The sequence below is a fragment of the Protopterus annectens genome, chromosome 9.part0 (genome assembly GCF_019279795.1).
Source record: "Protopterus annectens isolate FY-2018-M chromosome 9.part0, PAN1.0, whole genome shotgun sequence".
Taxonomy (NCBI): domain Eukaryota; kingdom Metazoa; phylum Chordata; order Ceratodontiformes; family Protopteridae; genus Protopterus; species Protopterus annectens.
In genome coordinates, this window is record NC_056743.1 from 838915336 (window position 1) to 838930606 (window position 15271).

Here is a 15271-nt window from a genome sequence, read left to right on the forward strand (position 1 = left end):
AGCTTGTAAGCGGCAAACGAGATCTGGGGGATTAGTGGTGGTGCATCCTGGGATAGAAAATAGCTCAGCCAATAAGAGGCTTCTCTCTATAGCATAGCGTGCCGAGTCGGAGCCGAGGGATCGGCTCCGAGCCCATCAGTACAGAATGTAGGCGAGATAGGATCATTGGTTAGCTCAGCAAAAAGCAGTTCGAGCTTCAGCATCCAGCAATTTAGAGGAAAAATAAATAAATGAAATGTACTTACAGGTGATTAAAATAAATGAAACATGGAAAGAGTACATCAACTCAAATAACAAAAGGTTGGACAAAATAGAATAAGCTTTAACTACCTATTCAGATGAACTGATAAAATTGCAAAAGTGACTGAAATGAGAAATGGCTGGCTAAATATGAGACTTCTCAAGAAGAGGTGTTTCAAAAAATGGTACAGTTAGAAGACAGAGCGCGCAGAGAAAACCTGAGATTTTCTGTTTACTAGAGAAACAGAAAGGAAAGACTGTATTATTTTTATGAAGGCACAAATAAGCAACTGGACTGCCATTCCACACTAGGATTTGTTAATTGAAAGGGTACATTGATGCTCCAAATTTGACCATGAGAAATCCGACAATACCTGTATTTGTAAAGATACAATCCTACCAAAAGAGTTCATCCTGACAAAACTGTGGCAGAAGGGAAACAGATTAAAAACTGAAAGACAGCAGAGTATTTGTGGAAAAATGGTTATTCACAAGCAAAAGAGAGGTAGAAGAGAAGCAAATTTATTGCAGCGATCAGGGAATGTTGAGTGCAGGTGAGAGATTCAAACTGGTCTATCCAGCTGTCTTAAGAATATTTTCCTGGATGATCAAAAACATTTTTGGATACAGAACACATCCAACAAAAAGCGAGATATTAAACAGAAGGGGACTCTGCTTCTCATTCTTCTGATAATAAAGCTTATTGTTTGACTTTGCCAATGAAACCTTTTCTAATGTCCCAATGGAAAATGCTTAAGAGACAGGAAAAAGCACAGGAGGTAACAAGAACAATCAGGAGTTTGTTGGACTTGAACCAAAGTCTGGTGTATGGAGATTTAGATGAACATGAGAAGACCAACAACACTGAAATTAGTGGATAAATGGGAGACTATAAAGCATCAACCACATTTGTGAAATATGGCTTTGCAAGAAAAAGAGCCTGAAAAAGATTGGACTTATGTTGACTTTGTTAAACATATGGCTTTTTGTTAAAGCATACAGCCCACTTTATGTCATTAATGTTCAGAAGGACACTAAAAGGGCAAAAAGTAACTGTAAGTTAAAACAATTTTTGCTTTTTCTAGTATCTGTCAAAAACATTTCATGATATAAACTGTATGTCATATAAAGCAAAGTAATGCAGTTTTATGTGGTGTGTAGTCAGGGGTATTTTAAATGTGGAGGAGTGAGGAGTCTTTTCAGTTATGACAGTATGTGTTAAAGATAATTAGAGAATCAGCGACCAGTAGATCGCACTCTGACCAAAATACAAATGTTCTCCAGCAGGGTATTAATCTACAGGTAATACTTGCTGAAAAAATGAGTTTTCCACCTCAAGGCAGCATATGAAGTGCTATTAAGCACAGACTGAAAATAAACTAATGGCTCCCACTACTGCAGTGCTTCTGCTGTTTAGTGAGTGTAAAATATATTAAAAAAAAGATTTAAAAAAGTGTGTGAGTGTTTATGTCTGCGTGTGAGTGTATGAATGAGAGCGAGATCGATCAAGCCATTATTTACACTCACTAAGCAGCACTTTTGCTGCTTAGCTAGTGTAAAAACTAAAAAACAAAAACAGAAAAAAGTGGGCATGTGTTTATGTTTCTCTCTGTGTGTTTGTGAGTATGTTTATGTTTCTGTTTGTGTGTGAGAGTATGTGTGTCTGTGTGCATAAAAGCGAGGTGTGTGTGAGTGAGAGAGAGAGAAAATGAAGAGTGGAAGTGATCGAGCACTGATAGCAGCAGCAGTAAAGAGGTTTGCGTACCTCTCAACCTTTTTAGGTCAAATATCTGGATAAAGCCTTTAATAAAGGGGGAAAATGCTCAAAATAGGAATATATTTTGAATACTCATAAAAATCACAAAGTTGCTTGAATAACAGGGCTTTGTGCATTTTCTGAAAAGCAAGTGTGTGTGTGTGGGTTTGTATGAGAGAGTGATATCTATGGGAGAGTGGCAGCAGCAGTAAAGATGTTTGCATACCTCTCAACCATTTAGCTCAAGAAATCTAGATAAAGCCTGAAATAATTGGGGAACAAAGGTTCAAAAACAGGAACATATTTTAAATGTTGTTCTTATAAAATTAAAAAGTAGCTTAAATAACAAGATTTGTGTTAATATGAATTTTCTGAAGGAAATAAAGCCTGAAAGTCAAATGTCTGTCATTATTTAATGACTTCAATCCCCAATGACTGGCAACAAACTACACATTTTAGGAGTAAGGGACCAAAAATAAAGAAAATATCTAGACATTTTTTTAAACTGAAATATTTTGGATGTAAAATGCTTCCTCCAACAGCATTTACATATACTATAGCAACTTTGAAACATTAGGTAGAGGAACTATTTTAAATAAAAAAAATATATATATATATATATATATATATAAATATAGTAATAAAAAGCTAAATACGTAAAACACAACAATTTTATAGACAGCCCATTCTTTAAGTGCAATAATGTCCTCCAGGTTATGTGTTATTGTGGAAATAATGCCCTTCCAGGAGTGTAGAGTACTCAGAACACTCCTGTGTGGTTGTTATTTCCACAATAACACAAATCCTGTTGGGCATTACTACATGTGTTAACAAGTGATTTTTTTTTTAGTTGAAAGAAATATAGGCTATACAATATAACAAAAGAAGAAAGGCTGGACAAAAGTAAATTTAATGTTAATATGCTTTGATCTTGGGTTGGTGGAGTGGGGTATTTATATCTGTGTCTTTGAGTGTATGCATCCATGTGAGTGAGAGTGAGATCGATCAAGACGTTACTTTACACTTGCGAGTGTAAAAACTAAACAAAACAGAAAAAGTGAATGTGTGTTTATGTTTCTGTGTGTATGTGTTTATGTTTCTGTCTGGGTATGAGAGTATGCATGCTTGTGTGCATGAAAGTGAGGTGTGTGTGAGTCAGAGAGAAAGTGAAGAGTGGAAGTGATCGAGCATTGGTAGCAGCAGCAGTAAAGAGGTTTGCGTACCTCTTGGCCTTTTAGGTCAAATATCTAGATAAAGCCTGAAATAAAGGAGGAAAATGCTCAAAATAGGAATATATTTTAAATACTTATAAAAATGACAAAGTTGCTTAAATAACAGGACTTGTGTTAGTATGCATTTTTTGAAGTGCAAGTGTGCGTGCGCGCGCGTGTGTGTGTGTGTGTGTGTGTGTGTGTGTGTGTGTGTGTGTGTGTGTGTGTGTGAAACACAGTGAGATCTATGGGCCAGTGGCAGCAGCAGTAAAGAGGTTTGCATATCTCTGAACCATTTATCTTAAGAAATCTAGATAAAGCCTGAAATAAAGGGGAAACAAAGGCTCAAAAATAGAAACATATTTTAAATGTTGTTCTTATAAAATTACAAAATAGCTTAAATAACAAGATTTGTATTAACATGAATTTTCTGAAGGAAATAAAGTCTGAAAGTCAAATGTTTGTCATTATTTAGTGACTTCAATTCCCAATGACTGGCAGAAAACCACACATTTTTAGGAGTAAGAGAGACCAAAAAATAAAGCAAATAAAGCCCTTTTCCCCACTGTAATACAATCCTAGAGTTAGTATATATAGTTAGGGGGGTGAGGGGGTGGGGTGAAGCCCCCCACATACTTTGTACATTTTAAACCATACACATGGATATTTATAACTGCAATGAATAACTCTTTGCAGAAAACAATATTTACCTAAATTATGTGGGGGGGGGGGCTTTGCCCCCCACCCCCCAACTATATATACTAACTCCAGGATTGCACTATAGTGGGGAAAAGGGCATATACATTTTAGTTTAATGTGTCAGTGTTATGAGTTTCAGTCAAATGAGTTTTCAGTCTTTTGAACTTTCAGTGTTTTGGTCTCAGTCAAATGAATTTCAGTCAAATTAAATTTAGGTCATATGAAGTAGACCCATATATATATATATATATATATACACACACACACACACACACATATATATATATATATATATATATATATATAGTACTAAAAAAGATAAATAAGTAAAACACAACTATTTTATAGACAGCCCATTCTCTAACTGCAATAATGCCCTCCAGGGTGTGTGTTCCTGTGGAAATGCCATTCCAGGAGTGCAGAAGCCTCAGCACACTCCTGGGTGGGCATTATTTCCACAATAACACACACCCTGTTGGGTTTTATTGCATGCTTAAACAAGTCATTTTTTTAGTTATAAGAAATATACCTTATAACAAAAGAAGAAAGGTTGGACAAAAGCAAATTTGTTAATAGGCTGTGATCTTAGGTTGGTGGGGTGGGGTGTAAAACTGCACTGATTATATGTTGATATTTTTTAAAATGGTGAATGTCTAAATTAATGCCCTTGGCTTTATATATAAACAGTTTTTTTTTTGTAAGCAAGTAGGCTCGGAAAACAAGACAAAATGATGAGAGCTATGAAAAATGCCAAATTTCCCATATTTGCAATGATATAAGCTTTTTTTTTTCTTTTTTGTTAACAAAAGTACAGCGGGAGTCAATAACCTGCAGCTGAAAGCAGTTGTACATACGGCTCTGAGTGAAATTTACAAAGATTCATTGCTGAGTACTTTTACTCAAAGACAAACTGCCTGGAGGTGCAAACAATTAATCTTGAGAGTTCTGAGCATTCATTGCTAAGGGAAATGCAAAATTTAAGATAAAATGGCAAGTAGTTCAGTGAAAAATAAAGTATGAAATCATGGGATGTGAATAAGAGACATCAGCCTTAATACTTTAATGCATTTAATGGAACAGTATACAATTTAGTTGTAATCAAAGGCATCCACTGCACTTTGCCTTAGGGCTAAAATGTATTGTGTTCTGAAAGCATACAAGATGTTTTTCACATCTGGGAGGTGAACAGATACAAGACAAGAACAGACAGTAATCAGTTAATGGGAACATGGATTGTAGCATATGCCTTAGCATGACTAACTTTAATTTTCGTTTATGCCTGCGGGTTCATTTGTCAAATGTTCCTATGTGGAGGGTTACATTTCACTTTTTGAGGATGTACATAGAAAACATATTTAGTTTTCTTGTTTGAATGATTTCATTAAAACCAAAAAGATTTGAAAAATGTGACATAGGTTCAAATGGAAATGAGAATAAACAACTGTATCAACGATCAACCTGCAAAACATTATTGTATGCATGCGTCACAAAAGTTGGAAATAAAACATTCAAAAAAATGTCATGTACAATACATGGGAACAACAGTTATTTATCATAATGGCTACACTATCCATATTATCTTGGATCATAAATAGCCTTAAAGGTACAGAAAAAAAGGAAAGAGTACTGAATTGTATTAAACAATGCAGAGTGCAAATATCAATACTGCAGAAGATATACTTGGAAACTAAGAAATGAGCATGTGAATTTGGCAAAGAAAGGATTTCAGACTGGATGCTAAGAAGAATATCAGAGGCAAAGGAAAAGGGCAGTAATTATACTAATTGTTAGAAGGGCTCCAATAGTGATAAAAGAGTGGGGGGAGACAATAATGGTAGATTTGTGGAAGCAAGGAGCTATTGGCAAAGGAGGTGGATTATGCTGGTATGTATTTATATTCCACTGAAAACTGCTATTAAGAAGCTTAAGAAAATTTGGAAGAAATAATCAGCTTTCAACTGCTTGCATTAATTATTTGTGGGGACGGGAACTTGATTTGCAATAATGAGGATGTATCAGGGGAAATTAGAAGGGAAAATATAATGAGATAGGATAGATTTCTGTAGAAATTTATGAGAATATTTGATATGGAAGATGTGAATTCAGTAACAGGGCTTGGGCAGAATTTACATACAACAACAACAAAATTCCTCAAGGTACAACAAGTGTGTTAGACTAAACAGAAGTTATATTACACAGGAAAGTACAGTTGTGTAAAATCTTACCATAACAGTATATTTCCTTCTCTTCACCTTTGCAGTATTCTTTACCAAAGGGATTCCCTGCCAAGGAAAGCCCAACATCTGGCCTATATACCAAAGCCGTATGATTTTAAGGACGTCGTACATCACGTGTATGCTCCCTGCTCAAGGAGTAGGGCATAAAGGTGGCATACAAACATACACATCTCAGAACTAAAAAGCCCCAGGAGGAACAACAGTCCAGTAGGAAATGCATGTGCATCCAGAAGGAAAAAAAAAAAAAAAAAAAAAGAACAGAGCGAGGGGGGGTGAATACTGCAATAGTGAAAAGAAGGACATCTACTGTTATGATAAGACTTTACACAACTGTACTGTGTCCTTCTGCATCATTGTTGCAGTATTTTTACCAAAGAGAGAGTACAAAAGCTCAAGTGGAAACTTAGGAAGAGGAAGGCCCAAAAGAGCCCTCAAGAAACCCATGCAGGACAGCTCTGGCAAAGCCAGCTCCTGCTCTGGAAACAACACTCAATTTGTAATTATTAGTTAAAATATAGGCAGAGGTCCAAGCAGCAGCCTGAAGGATAGAATTGGTAACCAATCCTTTGAAAAAAGCACCAGAGGAAGCCACTGCCCTGGTAGAATGAGCCTTTTCAGAAGCAAAAAGGCATTTTCCATGAATGGAGTAACAAAAAGAAATGGCCTTAGAGATCCCAAGAGGATATGGTTTGCTTAGAAACAGCCACACCCAGAGATCTGGGATAAAAGGAAATAAAAAGTTGCTCAGACTTGGGAATGGCCTTAGTCATATCTAAATAATATCTAAGCTGTTAATGCAAATACAAAGTGTGAAGAACCTTCTTATTAGCAGAGAAAGAAAAAAGGAGGGCAAATGAACAGACTTTAACCACCTTGGGCATAAAAGAAGGATTAGTATGAAAATCCAGCCTGATCCTAAGAAAAAAACAAAAAAGTAAAATAGCCATAAGAGCCTGGAGTTCAGATACTCTCTTAGGTGAAGTAAGGACCACAAGAAGAACAGTCTTCCATGTGCAGTTTTGCAAGGAAGCTGATGTGGAGCCTGAGACAATTTTTCAAGAAAAAACCTGAGGTCCCAGGAAGGCAGAATAGGTTTCCTGGAAGACCTTACATGAAGGACGCATTTTGGAAATTGCTTGACCTCAAACCTAGAGGCCAGAGGACGTGTTAATGGCAGACAAGCAGACATACCTGAAAGGTGAGTTTTAACAGAAGAACATGCTAACCCAGCATGCAATTCATACAAATAAGAGAAAACCAGGGGGATTCCCACAAAAAGTGGATCCTGGTTATGAGCAGGGCAGCAAACAGAAAACCTCTTCCATTTGAAGACACACAGAATTTCCTGATAGCGGGTTTCCTGGTCTCCTGCAGAACTCTAAGCACTTCCTCAGAAAAAAGGTGACTAAAATGGATCAAAACTCTATCACCCAGAATGTTAACTGAAGAGTGGACAAGTGAAGATGGATCAGAGACGCCGTGTCTTGTGTGAGTAGGTCCAACCTGTGAGCTAACTTGTGGTGACTGCCCCTGGCTTGATGAAGAAGAAAGGGGAACCAATGCTGTCCGGGCCAAAAGGGAGTTACCAAAAAGATTTTGGGGAAGTATTGCTGTATCTTGAGCAGGATCCTCAGAATCAGAGGAAGGGGAGGGAAGCCATACAGAAACATCCCCTTCCAAGAAAAAGACAGGGTTTCCAGCTTCCAAGCCAGAGGACTTGGGACTCTGGTGCAAAAAGAGGAAGGTGTCTGTTCAAAGTGGAGGCAAAAAGATCTACATGAGGAGTACTCCATCAATGGACAATGTCCAGAAACACATCTCTGTGAGGCATCCACTCATGAGTCTGTGTAGTGGACCTGCACAAAGAGTGTGCCACTATATTTTGCTCGGAAGGAATGTGTACAGCCTGAAGATGCACTTGATATTGGATAGCTATATCCCAAATGTGAAGAACCAATCTGCAAAGAAGATAGGACTGTGTCCCCTATTGCTTGTTGATATACAACCATGGTATTGTCTGTAAAGATTTTGGGAGGCCCTAGAAGAAACAAGGAGTGAAAGGTCTGAAGGGCGAAAAGAAGAGCTCTCATCTCCTTTTATGTTCATATAGTCTGACCTATGATGAGAAGGCCAGAGGCCCTGGACCTTGAGGGAACCAAAAGAGGCTCCCTATGCCGTGTCTGAGGCATTCGAGAAATGTTTCTGAGAGGGGGTTTGGGGCTGAAAAGGAAGACCTGGGTTGACAGACAGCTGATGAATCCACCACCGAAGCTTGAGTTTGAGGTATGGAAGACAAGGGATTGGAAAATCTAGTGGATGACAGTGTTGGAGCCATACTGACATTAGGAACCACTGTAGTTTTCTCATATGAAGTCTGGCTACAGGTAGCATAGTAATGGATAAGGCCATGAAACCTAGAGTCTTGAGAAATTCCCTGTCTGTAATTGAAACATGAGAATGAAGGGACTGAAAAAAAGATGATTGGAGAAAAAGCCTTGGGAGGAGAGAGGGAAGCCAACATAGGAATGGTCCGGAACCTGCAGCTGAGAAACAAATGATTCTGAGAAAGAACCAAGACTGATTTCTGAAAGTTTATTGTAAACCCCAGGCTTTGTAAGAGACCAACAGTATACTGGAGGTGTTGAAGTAAGACCTCGGGGAAGAAGCTTGAATAAGCAGTTTGTCCAGATAAGGAAAGATCTTAACCCCTCTCATACTGCAAAAGGCAATCATAGCAGTGAGGCATTTGGTGAATACCCTGGGGCAGTAGAAAGCCCAAAGGGCAAAGTAGAGAACTGAGAATGCAAGGATGAGACAGAAATATAAAAACTTCCTGAAAAGGGGATGAACTGGCATGTGAAGATAAACATCCTTGAGGTATAGGAAGACCAAAAAACATGGGGAATAAGAAAGGGAAACAATGTTTGAAGAGATAACATCCAAAAGGAAGGGACCTTCAGAAAGGTGTTGAGCTGTGAAAAGTCCAGAATGCATCTCTAGCTGCCTTCCTTCTTGGGAGCCAGAAACATTCTGGAATAAAACCCATTCTCCTCTTGGGACAGGGGCACAGCTTGAATGGTGCCTTGTGCCAAAAGGCCCTGATGTAGTTCTGGGAAGAAAGCAAGCTGCTTCTATGGAGGCTGAGTAATGCCCAGAAAAGGAGGAAGGAATTTTCATACCATGAAATATCCCTGACGGATGATGGACAGAACACAAGACTTCTGAGTGGCTCTTAACCAAGTGGGAAGAGACAGGGAACAACGAAGAGATAAGGGAACTTGACTAAAGAAAAGGGGAAGCAAACACCCCTTGTCTTGAAAAGGAGGTTTTCGAGAAGTAGGAGTCTGAGTAGACTAAGCAGGAAGAACCCACCTAGAACTCTTAATCGACCAAGGAGACAAATGCCCATCAGTACCAGAAACCAAATCACAAAACCAGGGCACAAATAGCAGAGGTCCAAATAACCGAGACTGTGGATCTGGCAGACAGCTGTTTATTAACCATAAACATAAACGCACTCCAAAAATCAAGCGTTTTCATCACAAAGACTTCATCAGATGTTATGCTTTCCACTGTCAAGCCCTCCTTTTAAACATACCAACCCGTCCCTGATTAATTTTTATTAACCAATTAAGTATTTAAAGAAACAGAATAAAATGAGGAAGCATGTATAAAACCTTCAAGCAAGTATATGTAACAATAAAAAATGTTAAACATGAATAAAACCAAAAACATTATAAAATTTTACATGAAAAAATGTCTATAAAAACATGTATAAAAGACAGGTGTGTTAAAATACACTAGGTGGCTAAAAAAATACTGGATAGCTAAAAAAAATGACAAGACAAGCTAATATAACCATGACTGCCATTTAACCAAAAAATGAATGCAGAAAATATACGAACACCTCAATGAGATTAGGAAGCAGGACATTAAGAATGCCCTTTACAAACACTCTCTTACTTGTCAGAATGCTAGTTGGGAGTTTTTTTGTCTTGGAGAAAGTAGAACAGGACCCTGGGTGGGGGGGGGGGGGAGCATGGGAAAATCAGATTGAAGTTAGGGAACTTTACTGGCAGTTGGTTTTGGAGGCTAATAGAACCCCTGGGTTGAACGAACACATTTCCATTGCACCAGTTCTCAGGATGAGAGCTGCTAAATTGTAAAGATTTTTCAGCATTCATTTTTTGGTTAGATGTTAGCTGTTCTATAGCTCAACTGTCCTTGTCTGAAGGAAATAGTTTAGTAGAAGACAAAAGTTTAGAGGATTTGTCAGAAGAAACAGACACTACAGAAGGATCAGCAGAAGGACATTTGTAGTGGAACTTACAGCCATCAGGCACCATGTAAAATCTATCAGATTTCTTAGGGGCTTGAGACTGAGAATCTGGGGCCACACTGGCTGCTGAAAAGGTATGTAGAGTGCAGCCAAGACTATAGGTATAACAGAAGGCTTGGGGGACTCCATCTGGAGGAGCTCATAATGTCTTTTTTGAATGTCAGAAACCTAAGAACAATTCCATTTAAAATATTCTATCATACAAGAAACAGTATTCCCAAAGCAGGGTCCTTCAAAGGAAGACTCTGGAATAATAGAATTAGAGCCATAATCCAAGGGAGAAGGGATCTAAGAGGAATATGCCAAAGACTCCTCCCCAGAATCAACATCCTCTTCAGAGGAATCCTGCTCTTGGGGCCTCTTGAGTGGAGTAGATCATAGATGACCAAGGGGGAGCAGACACAGAAACTCCTTGTGGTGGCTTTAAGGCCATCAATGCATTAAACAACCTTTGGGTAAAATCCTGCCATTCACACTGAGGATCTTTAGCAGTAGGGGAAACATGTTTGTGTTTTTGCTTCTTTTTTTCTGGGACATCTGCTCTAAATACTGCAGGAGGTTCAGACTCTTGCCTACACTCGACCAAAGTAGTAAGACTTTACCCCTGCGCAAGTATATGTGGTACCCCCTCAGTCTCTCTGTAATAATCAGCCAACGTTCTCCCTCAATGTCCAGAGCAGACATTTGCAGAGCCTCCAAGGAAGTGCGAGGAGCCAGATCCATGCTGGCTTCCCACAGGGTCGCAGCAGAGGAATTCAATACAACCACCTGACAATCCTCTGGGCTTTCACGAATCTTGAGTAAGACTTCCAGGGGAGGCAGGACAACAGGTGAATCAGACCTGAGCTTTTTGGCCTTTTTGCTTATCAGGAGGCTGACCTTTGGGAAAGGAAGATTCCACCATAGCACCCTGCACCAACAACTTAAGATGTTGGTTCCCCAGTATGGGGGAATCTGCCTCCCACACTGACATTTTCAATTTCTGAATGACATGCACACTTACAAAAATGAAAACAGAAAAAGATAAGAAGAAACCTTAGTGGGGCACTTATCTGAAACACAGCTCTGTCGATTCAGACCGATGATCAATGATGGTGTTCAGACTGGTAGCAAAGAAGTTCTGAGGTATGTACATCCATACAGCAACTTTATGCCATGCACAACAGGGAGCATATGTGTGACATACGACGTCCATAAAATCATGAGGCTTTGGTATACTGGCCGGAAGTTGTGCATAGAATCTCTTTGGTAAAGAATACTGCAACAGTGATATGGAAGGACATCATGCATTTAATTGAAAGCTTCAGTATAAACCAGAAACTATTTCAGATCATGCTCCAATAAAAACTAAGATAAAAATACAAGGTAATGAAGTAAAAATGAGACACTGGCGCTTTCTCACCACCTGGTAAAAGACGAATTTAAGGAATGAGTAGTGGAAATTACTCTGGAGTCATTAGGAAAGCAGAAATATCTTCAGAAGTTGTAGCTACTGAGTGGGATAAAATGAAAATGGAGTTTAAAAATAGGGCAGAAATAAAAAAAGAAAGAAATATGGTTAAGAAGTAATAGCAATTAATTAGAGGTGCTGACAAAGGAAAAAGTACTGCAGAATCAGAGGAATCTCACAGAACACATGAGAATGCTACAGAGAATATAAAGAAGCAACTGGATAATATGCATGTTTTAGAAAGGCTGTTAAGCAAATATTTTTTGATAATAACTCCGGTTCATAAAAACTTTTAGTACAATGACTTAGGCAACAGAAAGTAGAAAGCATTGTCGCCAAATTTAGGGTGTCTATAGCAAGACAAATAATTAGAGATCTTGTAGCGATATTAGAGATATTTTGGAACTTTTATGAAAAATTGTGTAAAGCAGAAGAATGTAGAAATCAAGAAAGAGCACAGATGGAGATCTTTATGGAAGACTTAATTATGCCTCAACAACTAACAGTTAAGATAGGAGGAGATGAGATAAAAATTGGTGATGTATAATCAATCTTCAGGAAAGTCTCCAGGAACTGATGGAATTCCTATGGACGTTTGGAAGTAAGAAGGAAGAAAGTGATAAATATCAGACCTAGCTTCATATAGAGCCATTTCAGTTTTAAAGCATGATTTTACAGTCTTTATGTCTATTCCGGCTAACAGAATGGCAAAAGTGTTGCCAAAACTGACAGATAAGGATCAATGTGGTTTTGTGTAGAGGAGGCAAACATTTGACAACATTAATAGAGCAATAATGATTAAGAGGGAAGCAGAATGTAAGAAGATACTAGGGTTGTTGGTAGGCCTTGATTCAAAGAAAGCATTTGACAGACTAAGCTGTGATATAATCAGTAAGGCAATGGAAGCATTTGCACTCCCAGATACAATAATAAGGTTAATCAGGAGGATATATGAAGGATCAGAGGCTAGAATTAAAGTGGGAGGGTTAATCTCTGATAAGCTGTGCTTGAACAGTGGAAGCAGGCAGTGGGTGTCCTCCTTCCCCTTTATTTGTTTTATATTTAGAACCACTGGTAAAGAAAATAAGGACATCATAAATGCAAGGATATAACTGGTATGGTAATCATGAAAAATTGACTTTATTTGCAGATTATATTACTTTGCCCCTGATATACCCAGAAACATCTAGTATTAATGAACATTTTGTTAGTTTCAAGTATTTTTGGGATATAAAATGAATGAAGATAAAACAAAGGCTATAACCTAAATTATGTACCCATACATGAATTGGTTCAGCACTACCCATTTTTACTGGGACATGATGAGATGAAGTATGTAGGAGTATAGGTTAAAAAGAGTTCTGTTATGGCAGCTATCAATATCTGGAAACAGACTAAACAGAAAATAATACAAAAACCTAGAAACTTGAAGCTTTTGTTTATGAACATGGATAGTAAGACACAAACAGTGAAAGTGGTTTTAGTCTGTTCAGTTTTATGTATGGGTCAGGTACATTTTTATTAATCAGAGGAGTAGTTGTGGCCAATAATTAATAAATAGTTGAAGAAATGTGTTTGGAAAAGATAAGTGAGATAAACTGATCCATCAAGGTGGCTTAGGATTACCTGACTTGAAGGGATATTTTATAACTACACAGTTAAGACTTAAATACATAACACAAGCAGAAGGCTATAATTTAAAATAGAAAAGGATGATGATGAAGCAGGGGGAAGTTCAAGAAATAGAGAGTTAGATTTTGGACACAGATCCTTATAGAGAATAATAATAGCCATACAAAATATTATATTCATAAAGCAGCAGAAAATGTTTTAAGAACTAAGCCAACAACACAAGAAAGACGATTTTGCCACTGGTGATGACTACAAGTGGGGATACAGAAAACAGGCAACAGGGGATGGGATTTACTGGAGAAAACTGGCAAAGGAACCAAGGTATTAGGAGTAAATAAACAGAGAGGGTAAGGTAATAGAGTTGGGATGAAGCCAAGCAGGTATTTAAACTGCAGACTATAGACCGCTTTCCCTATGAGGGATTGATATTAGGGTACAGGCAAAAAGAAAATGATACAGGGGTTTTAACAAAAACACTTGCTTTGGTGGAGGTTTTAGTTGAATATAGAAGTTGCTGTTAAAAATGCATAATTAATAGGGAATATAAAACATTGCATGATAACTATAAGTATCAATCAGAGAAGGTCAGAAAAGATCGGGGAGAGAGAGAGAGTCTGGAAGAGCAATTTGCACGTGAAAAGTGGGAGGACATATGTATGTCTCCCAAGTATGCAACAAAGTCCAGAAAGTTTAGATTTTTGCTTTGAAGTGTTTGATGGGTATTATCATACCCCAAGCAGACTTCAAAGACTTTCCCTTAGCTAGATAGCAAATGTTGAAGATTTAATGGGGAAGAAAGTAGTAACTGGGAACATGTGTTTTGGGAGTGTAATGAGTTGGCAGGGTTTTAAAATTCCCCACTGACTACTCTGTCAGAAATATTGGGTGACCAAATGGCTGTAACTAAGGAAATGATTTTTTGTGCTGGGACACATGATCTGAATTGCCTAAACATAGTAAGTCCTTATTAAGTTTAATTGTGTTACCTGTCACAAAAAGCAATTCATAGAAAATGGAAATCAATGTCTACACCAACCGTTTTTCAAGTACTAAATATTACTAAAGAGATAAAGTAACTGGAAGTCGTATCTTTAGAAAAGGGAAGGAACAAGTTGCATAGAAATAAATGGAAATTGTGGGAACAATATATGCAGAACAATGTTTAGGGGGAGAAAGAGGATTAAGGTTTAAGGAAGGCTGAAATTCAGTAATTTATATAAAGTTGGACTAATAGTTATAAAAAAGAACAGATGTGATTAGAAAATGGAAGAAACAAATTACATAGAATTAAATGGAAAAAGTGGGAACAATACATGCAGAACAATGTTCAGGAGGAGAAAGAGGAGTGAGGTTTAAGGGAACGCAGGAATTCAGCAAGTTATATAATGCTGGACTGATGAATGTTACAAGGAAAGAAAAGATATGTGATGTATAATGTGTGTAAATGGAAAAAGTTAACCTGGCTTGTTTTATTTTCTGTTAATGTATGTTGCCTGTGTCTTAAGTAATAATTCAATAAAGGTGTTAAAAATAGTTATTGTTGCTCTGTGGAGGTCACGGGAGAGTTCTTATAATTTACTATTAGTCCAAAACAGTAGAATGATGCAAAAGACTGACTACTGTGGTATGCACACACACAGTTCATTTCTTTTTGCTGCTATCAAACAGTCACACAGCTAGGTAAAGAAAGACAACTTTACTTTCTAA

General features: G+C 37.8%; 1 protein-coding gene across 2 annotated transcripts in view; it reads right to left on the reverse strand.

Annotated features, from left to right (window-relative positions):
* SYNGAP1 (synaptic Ras GTPase activating protein 1) overlaps positions 1-15271 on the reverse strand; it is a 2730366-nt gene that overhangs the window by 2614344 nt on the left and 100751 nt on the right. The gene's annotated exons all lie outside the window — the stretch shown is intronic.